The sequence below is a fragment of the Homarus americanus genome, unplaced genomic scaffold (assembly GCF_018991925.1).
Source record: "Homarus americanus isolate GMGI-L3 unplaced genomic scaffold, GMGI_Hamer_2.0 scaffold52806, whole genome shotgun sequence".
NCBI classification, from domain to species: domain Eukaryota; kingdom Metazoa; phylum Arthropoda; class Malacostraca; order Decapoda; family Nephropidae; genus Homarus; species Homarus americanus.
Window position 1 is genome coordinate 662871 of NW_024720773.1, and position 13819 is coordinate 676689.

A 13819-nucleotide genomic window follows, 5' to 3' on the forward strand; every position below is an offset into this window, starting at 1 on the left:
TTTAGCCTGAGTGAATCTAAGATGCATCTTCTCCACTCACTTGTTAATAAATATTGAATTAGTAAACCACGAGTATCACCACTCTACTCCTTCTACACATTGGTTCCCAGATAATAATACTTACTCACGTGCCTAGACATCTACCACACTACCCAACAACTTTCCATGAGTTATGTTATATAATGAAAAGTCTGGGTGGTGGCAGCTACCCTTTGTAAGTATAAAAAGAGTTGTACTAAGAGTAACATGGTTCCCCAGACTAACCCATGTATAAGAATAGACATAAAACAAAGTATACTTCCGAAAGGTAAGAACATTGAAACTGAGAATATAATATATATATGAAAGGAAATGAAAAGAAAGAACATTGACTTGGAAAACATAAGCAGAGAAGCATAAGAGTTACTTCTATAAGAATATATAAGAAAATAAGGTATATAGAGCTAAAGAACATATAAGAATATAAGCAAGAATATATAAGAATAAGTATATATGTAAAGAATGGAAGAAGAATAAGTATATAAAACAGGATACTCATTGGAAGGAATGCTACACAGAACAAATAAGTATATGAATAAATAGAATACTAACAGAAAAGAGTAGCTGGATGGTAAATTATTGAAAAGAGAAAACTCGGCCCGTTACATGATATTCCTAGTTAAATGTACAGTGACGAAGTTTAATGTAATTTCTGTCATTGCATGATTAGCCTTTCTGGCATGGGTTCGGCATAGGCCTGAGTTGCCAATTAGCAGTATATAAGCTCGTGCACGGAGGCGCGTCACATCTCTGATGCTTCACCATCATTATCTCAGGTATGTGTACTTCTCACGCCCGCCATATTAAGTCAGTTTAACTTAGTGAATTTTGTGAATATCAGTGTTCATTTTGAAACAGTGAAATTGTCAGTTACCCAGTGAAAGAATTAATGTAACGTAAATATCGTCTGTCGTTGCTAGACGAAAGATTGTTTGTGATTGAGTTATTATTGACACATCTCTGACGCTTCTCCATCATTATCTCAGGTATAGTGTGTGTGTTAGCTGAATACCCAACAGTCACCCCGGGACCAATAGCTGCACACCAGCTGGCTACATTGCAGGATGTCGGTAATTGGGCACGATTGAATTGTGCGAGTCCGCACCCTGGGAACTAGGCCCGAACTCCCCCCGCAGTGTGTCCGACTCCAACCGACCCTAACAGCACTCTTCGTTTGTTGTAGTAACACTAGTGTGACACCCTGGGGCACTCCTTACAGTTATTTGGGCCAAAGTATTATTGTTGTATATGATTGGGGAAAATATAAGCAAAGAAATTTAGTTATCCCATGTTGTGTAGTGAACCCATAAATATTGATAGTATCAGTAAGTATATTATGTGAGTTGAGTACATCAATTGAGGGAAAATTGCCATGTTGTTCATTCCAAACTAACATGATATTATAAATAATAAGTTAACATGGGATATTGTCAAGTGTGTCATAGAACCATCTGTAGTGACAATTAAATAATATAACAGTTGTTTAATGGTGTAATAAGTAATTGAAGATCTATTTTCTGAATGGTAAAGTAAGACCTAAGTGGTCCAGTCTGGTCTGAGTGTACTTGATTAACATCTTGTTCACTCCTTATGTTAATAAATATTGAATTAGTAAACAACGAGTATCACCTCTCTATTCCTTCTACTCGTTGGTTCTCAGAAAATATCTATTGTAACTCACGTGCCTAGAAGCTCACTAGCACGCTACCTAACAGTTCACTAAGATATATTATATTCTAATAAAAATCTGGGTGGTGGCAAGCTACCGTTGTAAGTAATAAGTGTTATAATAAGAATGGCATGGTTTCCCAGACTAATCCATGGTTTAGAATATAACTAAAACAGGATATAATTGAGAGAAAGTAAGGACATAAAATTCAGAAAATACAATAATATATATGAAAGAAGAAATGAAGTAAAGAAAAGAATATTGAACTTGGAAAATATAAGCAAAGAAATATAAGGTACCGTAGATACTTGTAGAGAGAAAGACTCAGAATATAGAATTATTAGTATATAAACACAAGAAAAGATTAATAGATAAGATAAATATGAAGCAAGAATATAAGTATAAAGCATCTAAGTATTGAAGAATAATAATAAAAAGAATAGGTATATAAATATTGAAGAATAAAAAGAATAAGTATATGAAATAGCATAAAGAGGAAAACAGGACCCTTACAAAAGGACCTAGCAGCTTGTGGGATGAAATAGTAGTAAAGGGAAACGCGACCCTTACAACAGCTGATATGCTGGTATATGTTTCCCTGTAATAGTGTACCTCTAAGTAATTCCATAATTCTGTGCTATTGACAAGTGTGTAGAGTGACCATTAATATTGTCACCCTTAAGGAGGTATAAATATTGGATGTTACAAATGATAACTGAAGATCAATTTTTGAGACTTATAAAATAAGACCCAGTGGTCATTTCTGTTTTGTCTGAGTGTTACAGCAACGTAATCAGTAACTGAACCTATTTTTTTGTTTTTGTGGGTGAAGGTTCAAACTGTCATAGTATTCAGATTTTATTTTAATAAATATTGATTCAGTAGAATATGTGTATCACCGCTCACTCCTTCTAGCAATGGCCATCCCTGAAAATATACTTGATCACACACGTGCCTAACACCTTTCTTGTCTACCACGCTACCAATCTCATTGAGAGGTTCATTATGGAGGTTATATTCTAAAGGAAAGCCTGGGTGGTGGCAGCTCTAAGATGTAAGTATTGTAATTACACGAATGTGTAAGAATAGACAAGGATGTGATTCTGCCAGGATAACCCACAAAACATATTATAACTAAGTAGCTCTGTGAATAAAAGTTAGTAAGAGGGCTGAAGGGTTTTGACAGGTTCTCTCTTATGATTAATGGCTTTCTTTAATAAAAAATGACAATCACTTCAATACCATCATCAGACTCTCTGATGGCTGCTAATCATAGACATATAACTTCAGTGTCGAATTAATATCTCATAGTTTCACGAGAGGCAGAAACAGTTATTATAGACTTGGCTGGGCATTCACCTACATTTCTGAATACAATTTTCACTACTTTTAAAAATAGTTGAAGACACAAATGAAATTATCACAATAATAATAAAGATTAGTATTATTATTATCAAGCAGACGATTATATCACATTGTAAATGGCGCTTAGCCTAAGAAGATTTTCACAAAGTATGCACCCCCCCCCCCTTCCCAACGTAAAAGGAAGAGGAAAGCTTGTGACAAAACATGAAAGAGTATAGGGAATCAGAAGCTAATACCCCAGCATCAACAGGAAGTTGGTTGATATGCAATGATTGCAGGGTGAAGTCTGATGAACATAATGCGGGTCTGGGCTTAACAGCGTTCAGGATGGTGCTGAATGTGGTAAAGTATGAAGGCTGTTGCTGTTATTGCCCTAACTGCATACTCAAAGTAAACGAGATGAGTGACGATCACAGGGGAATTAGATACTTAGACACAAAAGTAGAGGAGGCTAAATCAGTGTTGGTTGCCAAACTGGAGCAGGTTGGGGGAGAGATTCGCGCGAAAACTGAGGAAGTAGGAGACAGAGCAGAGGAAGTAATTAAGAAGAGCTATGCTAAGCAGGGTCACAGAAGTGACGGAGAGTAATGCAGGATCCAAACAGGTCCTCCAGCGGCTAGGGACTCTGCAGAAGTGTGTTGAGCAGTTGACAACTAGTAGACCTACTGATATGGAAGAAGAGGAGAAACAGGAACGTTCAGAGCGTAAGAACAACATAATAGTGTTTGGAGTCCCTGAAAGCCAGTCAGAGGAAGCTGAAACGAAGAAAACACACAAGTTGAAATTTCAGAATATATGTGATGAGGGTCTGAAATTATCAGCTCCCACTCAGGACGTGAGGAGGCTAGGACAAAGGCAGAAGGACAAGCCCCGCCCCCTCAGGATCACACTAGTGAGTGAGGATAAGAAATGATAAGTTATTCAACATTCAAAAAACTTAGAAAGGAGTGATACATTTCGAGGTATATTCATAAACCCAGATCGCACGGTAATGCAGAGGGGAACAGCACAAAAAACTTCTGGAGTCCTTGAAGCAAAGGAGGGAGGAGTCGATGAGAAGCTGGGACGGACGTACTTGCGTTAAAAACAAGGGGCAAGTAGTGGAAGCAAGAACGCCGGCACAGAAGCAGGGGACAACAGGGCACCATCCATCCGCTCTAACTCCCACCCAGGAGGAGGCGAGCACCATGTAAACAATGTCATCTCTGACCACACCCACAAAACCCAAGGGATACAGTAAACGAGGCAACTGCAGAGAATGGAGGGGGGCCGGAGACAATACCAAGACCAAAGACTTTACAGAGTACAATTTCCGGCTTGAAAGTCCTGTACATTAATACTGACACGTTACTCGACAAGACAGCGGAGTTTGTAACACTACTTAGGGTACATCAACCTGATAAAGTAATTGTTGTAGAACTGTTGTGAAAAAACAGGGGAATCGAACCGGAGGAATGTGAGTTCAATATAGATGGATATGACTCATTTACGAACCTTTCCCAAGAAACTTGGCAGAGAGGTGTGGTTATCTATGCCGGACAATGTGATGTAGTCGTGGCCAGAATTAGGCTAGGATACAGACACATCTGGCAAGTTTGTAACGCTGTACCCATACCGGAACACTCTGCATGTAAACTTTGTGATAAACCTTTAAAGCATACACTTGAACACTATATTATTGAATGTGACACTGCCAAAGACTTCAGGCCACCTGACTTATTGTATCTTGAACTATGTAATTACTTCATTGAATCAGGTGTGCTTGAGGACATTCTTGCTGTTTATCCCAAATTTGCTAGCCCACACTGATTAGTCTTCAATTAGAATATGACTCCAATGTATGTGATCCACTGACCTACTGTATATATACTGCTAATGAATATGATGTATTTCCTTCTTTGTGTACGAACCTCTGTCCTGCATGGCAGTGAACAATGGCATTACCCACATGAATCTGACCTATATATAGTGTCAATGAATATGATGCATTCTTTGTGTACGAACCTCTGTCCTGTATGGCAGTGAAGAGTGACATTACCCACATGAATGTGACCGACGTGTATGTATGTATGTATGTGTGTATGTGTGCATATGTGTATATATATGTACATGTATATGTGTATGTATATGTGTACATGTATGTATATGTGTATGTGTGTGTGTACATACTGTATATGTATATGTACTGTCAATGAATATGATGCATCTCTTTGTGTACGAACCTCTGTCCTGCATGGCAGTGAACAGTGACATTACCCATATGAATCTGACCTCTATACATATATAGCTGTTAATGAATATGATGTATTTCTTTGTGTATGAACATCTGTCCTGCGTGGCAGTAAGAAGTGATACCACCCTCAGTGTCAAGACCTGACTGAATTACTCAGAATAGGCAAACTGTACTACAAGCTCTGCCAATAAATTTGTTAAACTAAAACTATGCCGGGCAAGACATGAGAGCCAGCCAGGTGAGGGTGCGCGGTGAGGATGTTTTCGAAGAATCAAAGTGGTGTAAAATTAAACTGGGAGAGGGAGTTTACTTACTCTTGGATGTAACTACAGATTAAACCAGAGAAACTAAAGAGCCCTAATTGACAATGTAACGGAGCACAACCCGGGGCAACTCTTTGTCATGGGGGACTTTATATATTGTGACATCGATTGGATAAATGAATCCACGCCAAACGGCCTAAATAATCCAGCCACTCTTTTCGTAGAAACTCTGAGAAACAATTTTATATTCCAACATGTTAAAGATTTGGAGCAAACACCCAAGCCGCTGGACCTCATCATAACTAACGAGGAGGGTATGGTGGCCAAACTGGAACATTTAGCCCCCGTTGGCAGCAACCACCATGTAACGTTGTCCTTCAGATTTAACTGATACTTGGTTCATGAAGAAACCAGGTCTAGATTCAAATATTACAAATGAAATTACGATAGGATGAGGTAGGAGATGAGGATTATACACTGGCCTGACTTACTAAGAAATAAGAACACAGACACTACTCTGAATATCATAACCAATAAAGTTAACCATTCGATCGATAAATATATACCTAAGACCAAACCCAGTGCCTCCAGGAATATAAGGAGACCGCTACACATGAAACATGTGTTCGACTGGGCTTATGCTGATATTGCAGGAGCCGTAGATCCTCAGCAATTTGGTAATATGAAAACTTCCTTCACCACTCACTGTCTTGTCAGCTTTCTCGACTACATATACCGCCATCTGGAGAAACGAAAAACGTCTGTAGCTGTCGCCTTCATTGACTTCACTAAGGTATTCGACCTAGTCGACCACAATTTAATCATCAACAAAGCTATCAACCTCGGGTTTCGAAGAAGTCTTATACCATGGCTAACAGACTTCCTCATTAACCAACACAAAGCTGTACACTTCCGAGGGGCTGTCTCCATCTTTCAGTCATTCACCTGTGGCGTCCCCCAAGGCACCAAGATGGAACCACTATGCTTCCTTATGCTTATCAATGATGGCCTAAGAGAAACCCCTTCTACCTGGAAATATGTCGACGACTCCACCATTGGGATCAGCGTCAACAATACTGCTCCCGACTAAACCGCCCTTCAGGATTTATTGAACAGTCTCCAAAATTGGGCCACCAACAACCACGTCACCATCAACCATACCAAGACCATGGTTATGCACATCAACCTCTCCTCCGACGTGGTCCCACTAAATTAGAAACCACACGTCAGTGAAGTTGTCAAATCCTCCAGTTTCCGTCTCCACCTCTTCCACCGTCTCAAGTCCCTCAGAGTTCCTGCACCCGAGCTCCTCAGTCTTTACTCAGCATTCATACTTCCCAAGCTCACCTATGCCTCCCCTACCTGGTCTTCCTCCCTAAATGCCACACAACGTAAACACCCACAAAAAGTGCAAAAGAGGGCATGCAAGATTATTCTCTCCACCTTCCTACTCCACATATCAAGAAGCGCTCAACACACTGACCCTCTCGGCTCTCACTGATCATCACCACGACCTCATCTGCAAATTTGGTGAGAAGCTTCTGCGCCATCCTCTACACCGGCTCCTACTACCACCTGAGATCCCTCGCCCGAGAATTGCTGTTCGACACCACAACCGCATCCAGCCCATACGAGCACGCACCGATCTCTACAAGAACAGCCCAGTAGCAACCATTGTAAAAATTATCAATAACTCGGAATCAACCAGTGTATTCACTCCCAGTCAATCTTACTTTTTGCACCGTCACTATGTTGAAATGCCCTATAGTTTGAGCTTCTCCCCACCTAGTTATTATATCTCATATTTGTATCACTTAAATTACTTGTATATTATTTGTAAATCAAGAGATCCATTCCCCAATTCTGTAACTGTATATTTTCAGCCTTCCAGCTGCCATGCTCTTTCAATAAACCGTTAATTATTGTTATTATTATTATTATTAGTAGTAGTAGTAGTAGTAGTAGTAGTAGTAGTAGTAGTAGCAACTATTGCTGCAGGTTCCAGAAAATTTGACAAAAAAAGTAGCTATAGCGCAGAAGGTGGGCGCCTCGAACTGGTTAACTACGTTACCGATAAGGGCAAATGGTTTCAGCCTTAACAAACAAGAATTTAAAGATGCCATTGCTCTAAGGTACGGTTGGCCAGTAGATGGTTTGCCCTCCCAATGCGTGTGTGGCTCTTCCTATGATGGCGATCACGCCATGGTCTGCAAGAAGGGGGGCTTCATATGCATGAGGCATGACGAGGTAAGGGATCTCACAGCAAATATGTTGAAGGAAATCTGCCGGGACGTCATGGTAGAACCGACCCTCCTTCCATTGGATGGCGAGATCTTCCAACACAGGACTTCAAACACATCTAACGAAGCCCGTGTGGACGTCAGTGCTCGAGGATTCTGGACGCGGGGACAGCGAGCTTTCTTCGACATCAGGATTTTTTATCCCATGGCCGCTTGTCACCGTAACCTAGCTCTCGATGCTGCACATAGGAGGAACGAGAACGACAAGAGAAGGGCATATGGGGAGAGAATTCAAAACGTTGATCAAGGCAGCTTCACTCCTCTAGTGTTCACAACCTCTGGTGGGATGGGCCCAAGTGCAAGATGTTTCTACGCCAGACTCGCGGAGTTGATCTCCGAACAGAAGCAGCAGCCCAGAAGTTATGTTACAGCCTGGATGAGATGTCGACTGTCCTTCTCTCTCCTTCCGGTCGGCTTTGCTCTGCCTCAGGGGAACGAGAGCTTCTGCCCCTACTCCGACAACTGCTGCAGATATTGACTATGAGGCTACAGTCACTGAATGCCGCATAGATCTGCAGCTCAACTAATTTAACACAGATAGGATAGCTTCTTATGTATTAGGATATTTAATATTAAGGTAAATAAATGGTGGCGAAGGTGTGGCTATTGGGGGAGGCTGGAGGCCACGTTTAAAAAAAAAAAAAGTAGTAGTAGTAGTAGTAGTAGTAGTATTAGTATTATTATTAAAGTTAAGAAAAAAACTCGGGATTTCGAGACGAGAGTTACGACAAATGATGAGCAGGAGAGGAGGATGTATGCCAGATCCAGGAACCAAGCTAAGTCAGAGTATAGAAGGGCTGAAAAAGAGGTCCAGAGGCAGATTGATAGTGAGGTCAAGTCAAACCAAAAGGCTTTTTACTGCTACGCAAAGTCGAAATTAAAAACGCATATCGGACCTGAGGCTTGAAGATGGTAGTTATGCAGATTCTTACCAGGATAAGGCGGAGCGTTGAACAATTTTTCATCAGTGTTCACAAGAGAGGCTACGAACAATCTTCTTGCGTTTAAGGAAAGACGGTTTGACACAGAGCTGATCCACATTGTGTTCTACGAAGAGGTTATAAGAAATAAACTATCAAAGCTAAAGATTCACAAGAGTCCCGGCCCAGATATGGTACAACCCAGAATTTTAAGAGAACTGTGTAAAGAACTTGTGGAGTCCCTTAAGATCCTGTTCTGCAAATGCCTGGAGGAGCAAAAGGTCCCCGATGATTGGAAAATGGCTTTTGTGAGTCCTATATTCAAGAAGGGCGATCGTCATTCCACGAATAATTATAGACCAGTAAGCCTGACCAGCATAGTGTGCAAAGTACTAGAGAACATCGTAAGAGATGCCATGATGAAACATTTGCAACGAAACAACTTTGTAAAGGATTGCCAACACGGTTTTATGCCGGGAAAATCCTGCTTAACACAATTTCTCAAGGTACTAGATGTTTGGCCTCAAATTCTAGAACAAGGCTGAAATATCGACAATATATACTTAGATTTTGTCAGGGCTTTCGACAGTGTGCCACATGAAAGGCTGAGACTTAACGGAAAGTCTCAGTAATCTGTCCCCAGTACTGCCGTTCTTAGTATTTGTCGTTAGTTTGTTCTTGTCTTTGAGAGCTCAGTCACTACTCAGATTGAAATGAGTTCGTAGCCTCATTTTCATACGCCTCTGTGTAGAGTAACTTAATCTGTCGATTTACTTTGTGTAAGTGACTTGGCAACTCACGGTTGGGAGACCGCCTCTCCAGCCTTGACCTGACCTCACTCTAAGCCACGAATTCCATCCGTACACAGAGAGAGAGGGAGAGGCCAAGCTGGTCGTTTTGACCACGGGACGACGTCACACTATAGTATCTGGAGATGGATGAACGTCAATAAGGTTGGATATCGTTGCCAACACAGTTATGGGGTGAGCTGAGATCTCACGCACAGCCAGGCTCAACCAGCCACTGAGAGGAGGTAGCCAGGATGTGTTCGCCATCCACTTGTTGCTCGCCCACGATGTAAATATGACTCGTTCATGCAGTGGTTGTATGAGTTCACCGCTAAGTACAGCTTACTTTGGGTGTGTTTTTTGTCTTAGAATTCATGTGTATAATCTCCTCAGAGCTATGTATGTTTCGAGCTAGCCAGAGTATGAGGTAAGCCATTGGTTCTTTGCGAATTGTAACCACGGTAGCTCTACAGGAATTTAGTTGTGGGGCTGCTGCAGTCCTATTACTTTCTACAAGCTACGTTTTCAGGTAACCTGTTCGGTGGATGCTCCAGTGTACTATGGGTGTGATCACAGTGTTAGATGATTTTGTGAAAAGTACCCCATTTTGTATGTATACTGAAAGTTGTATTGTACCTTAATGTGATTTCATTTTGCCGCTAACAGCGGCTACTTTATTGTGCACCCCACACTTATCCGGTGAGCGGTAGCGCAAAAGGATTACAGAATAGAGTTTACAACGGGTCATAATAATTAGCCCCCGTTGTCAGGATATTATGGCACTAAATGTTACACAGTAATTCAATTACATCATTTGTTTAGTTCTGTACATAAAGGGTAACTCATTCACAAATGCGTGAGTACAGGCGTGTGAGGCAGTATGTCTGGCTGCACACATTGCTATTCACATTTGCGTGAGAAGTATTCATGCACATTGTGTATTTGGTTTTATACATGAGAACTGACATAGTTACTAAGTGCAAGAAAGTGGATACAATCTTAATATGTCGGCTATCTTGCCATTAGAGATGGAGTGTTGTGCCATTTCACACACAGTGTGCTTGGACCTGTCCCTAAAAGGTTCTATCTTCACACAGTCGCGGACGCAGTGTTCAAGTGTGTGGCCATATGTCTGGCCACACACTTTACATTTAGTCTTGTTTACATCTGCTTGAGGAACATACTGCCAGAGGTACTTATATCCTAACCTTAATCTAGCAGTTACAACATCTTGTAATCTAGTGATCTTATTTCTTGCTCCATATACATGTTTCACTTGATACATCTCATCATATCTAATACACTATAGGAATAGCCGTGTGTCTGTCTGTCTGTTCTGTGCAGCCGAAACGGCACAATCGTTTTTCATCAAACTTGGTGGAAAAATCGCAAAAAATTCGTTGAGTGGAACAAACCTGGTCCCATGTCGATGGTTTCTTTAGGAAGGCATTAATTAACCTTTTATTTACGATGGAAAACGATGCAAGTTTACGGACTTGGCACACCCTCATTCGCTGTACGCTGTCAGCCTGATACAATACAGTACAATACCATACAATACCATACAATACCATACCATACCATACAATACAATACACAACGAACTATAAATATTTGCAAGAATAAAACATAATTATATAGACATGTAAGACTCACAACTTGATAAGATATCTGTAAGACATTAGCTATTGGAAATGTGATTAAATGTTTTGTTATTAATCCAGTGTGAAATGTATCTGTATTGGTGGTACAATTCTAATGGTCTCTAATCCTGTTCATTAGGTGAGGTTAATCTGGGTTTATTGAGATTAAAGATTAGGTGTGGAGTTTATTCTACCTGTGTTAGTCTCAGGTACAACCCTTATTGTAACAATCACTACCATGATTATAACAACCAGGACCATGATTATAACAACCACGACCATGATTATAACAACCACGACCATGATTATAACAACCACGACCATGATTATAACAACCACGACCATGATTATAAAAACCACGACCATGATTATAACAACCACGACTATGAGCATAACAACCACGACCATGATTATAACAACCACGACCATGATTATAACAACTACGACCATGATTATAACAACCATAACCATGAATATAACAACCAGGACCATGATTATAACAACCAGGACCATGATTATAACAACCACGACCATGATTATAACACCCACGACCATAATTATAACAACCACGACCATGATTATAACAACCACGACCATAATTAAAACAACCACGACCATGATTATAACGATCACGACCATGATTATAACAACCACGAGTCTGATTATAACAACCACGAGTCTGATTATAACAACCACGACCATGATTATAACAACCACGACTATGATTATAACAACTACCTCGGTCTGTTGCCTACCCTCAGTAGGGTGTGTCATAGGAGGAAGATCAGCTAAAACTAATGGCCCATCACATTTTGGTAGATTTTGGTGTATATAAACAGAAAATAATTTTCAGTTTCAATATTTTGCAACCTTTGCTAGGTAAATTTTAGCGTGAAATTTATCGAAAATCTAACGTACAGCTTTAGTTGCATTACATTAAATAGTGAACATTGCTTTCTGACTTCATTCTTTAACAACCCAACTAACAATATTTTTTTCTGTTTCAGATTTCGTTGCATTTATAAGTTGATATGTTGCGGTGGCTGCTTGTGTCAGGACGAGGAACCAAAAATCCAGCCATCTCAGTCACTATCTTGGGTCTGGGAGAGAGCTCCTGAAGTCGGAGTTGCTAATTGAGAGATACTTTGAGATACGGTGTTTTAATCAGGCAAATCAGTGAAAAGAACCAAAGAACTTACACAAACAAAGACATTGCCAGTGATATGACCAAAGCTGTCTTGGCACAGTACACTCTGGCTGCGCTCAGTTCAAGCCTCCAGTCATAACAAGTCAGAAGAAGATTAGTAGAGACTGCTAGCCAGTTGGGGAAAAGGCAAGATATATCTCTTGGGAGAGAAAACTTGCAGTTAGGAGGACAGCTTTGCCAAGCAACTGGACCAGTTATTTAACATAATTACTTGCAAGTGCCAATTGTTCTCTGTCCTGAGTTTGGATGCGATCGTGACTGTAAATCCGGCCCACATCTCCTGTATTTGCAAGCGTGAACTGAAGATTCCTGTGATCGAACTGGCATTTTGTCAAAGCACAGAGAAGACTGGCAGTATAGGGGCTCTCATGATTTCTAGCCAAGATATTCCGGAGTCAAAGAGACAGGAGGCTGCCAGAGAGACAGAAGAGGAGAAGAGTTGCCGAGGAAAAGAGACTTGAGAGGCCCAGGGTGAGGTAAAAACCGATGATTGGAGTCAAGCTGATTCAGAGTTTAATGACTTCATGGCTGATCCGAGTGCTGACCAGGAGAATGGCTTTATCCTAACCCAGAAAATAATGATCCCAAAGCTTCCAGGCATAAGATTCGAAATAGGAAGATATCGAGCATAGCTCTGGCCAGCATGCGACACCACACTGGTCTCAGAGAAACTGCAGAGATAGCAACAGCTGCCTGGGTTGACGGTGGTTTGATAACACCTGATGATGTTCACCTGGTGATAGATCATAACAAAGTGAGAGCTCGGAGAAACTTGTCAGTAACCTAGAAGAGGAGTTTGATAAGGGGATAGAGAAAATGGAATCAATTGTTTGTTCTTTGATGGGAGAAGGGATGACACTAAAGTGTTTCATGAAAAGTTGGAGATTCTGACAAGTTGTTCCCTGCCATGGTGAAGGAGGAACACTACTCCTGCTGCCGTGAACCAGGAGGGAAGTATTTGTGGCATTTCCTCCAGGAAAGATGACATCAAGCCAGCTGAGATAGTGGCAGATAACATTGTGAACTGGCTCAGAGGAACGTAGACCAGACCCTGCAGGCCATTGGAGGGACAGCACCAACACGAACACAGGGGTGGCAAGGGGGTCATACAGTGGATAGAGCGGAAGATTGGGAGGAAGCTGGTCTGGATTGTTTGTGACCTCCACCAACGAGTTGCCACTCAGACATCTGATCCAGGAGCTGGATGGCAAGACTCTTTCAAACAACAGATGGTCTGGTCCTCTTGGCAAGATGCTGGACTCTGCCACTGAGTTAGAAATAAATCCGAGCTTTGAAAAAATCACAGTTGGCCCTCACTCGTTGAGCTCATATACTGTCATTAACGACCTGAGTACTGCCAAGTACTATGGTTACATGATTTGCAGTGCCATC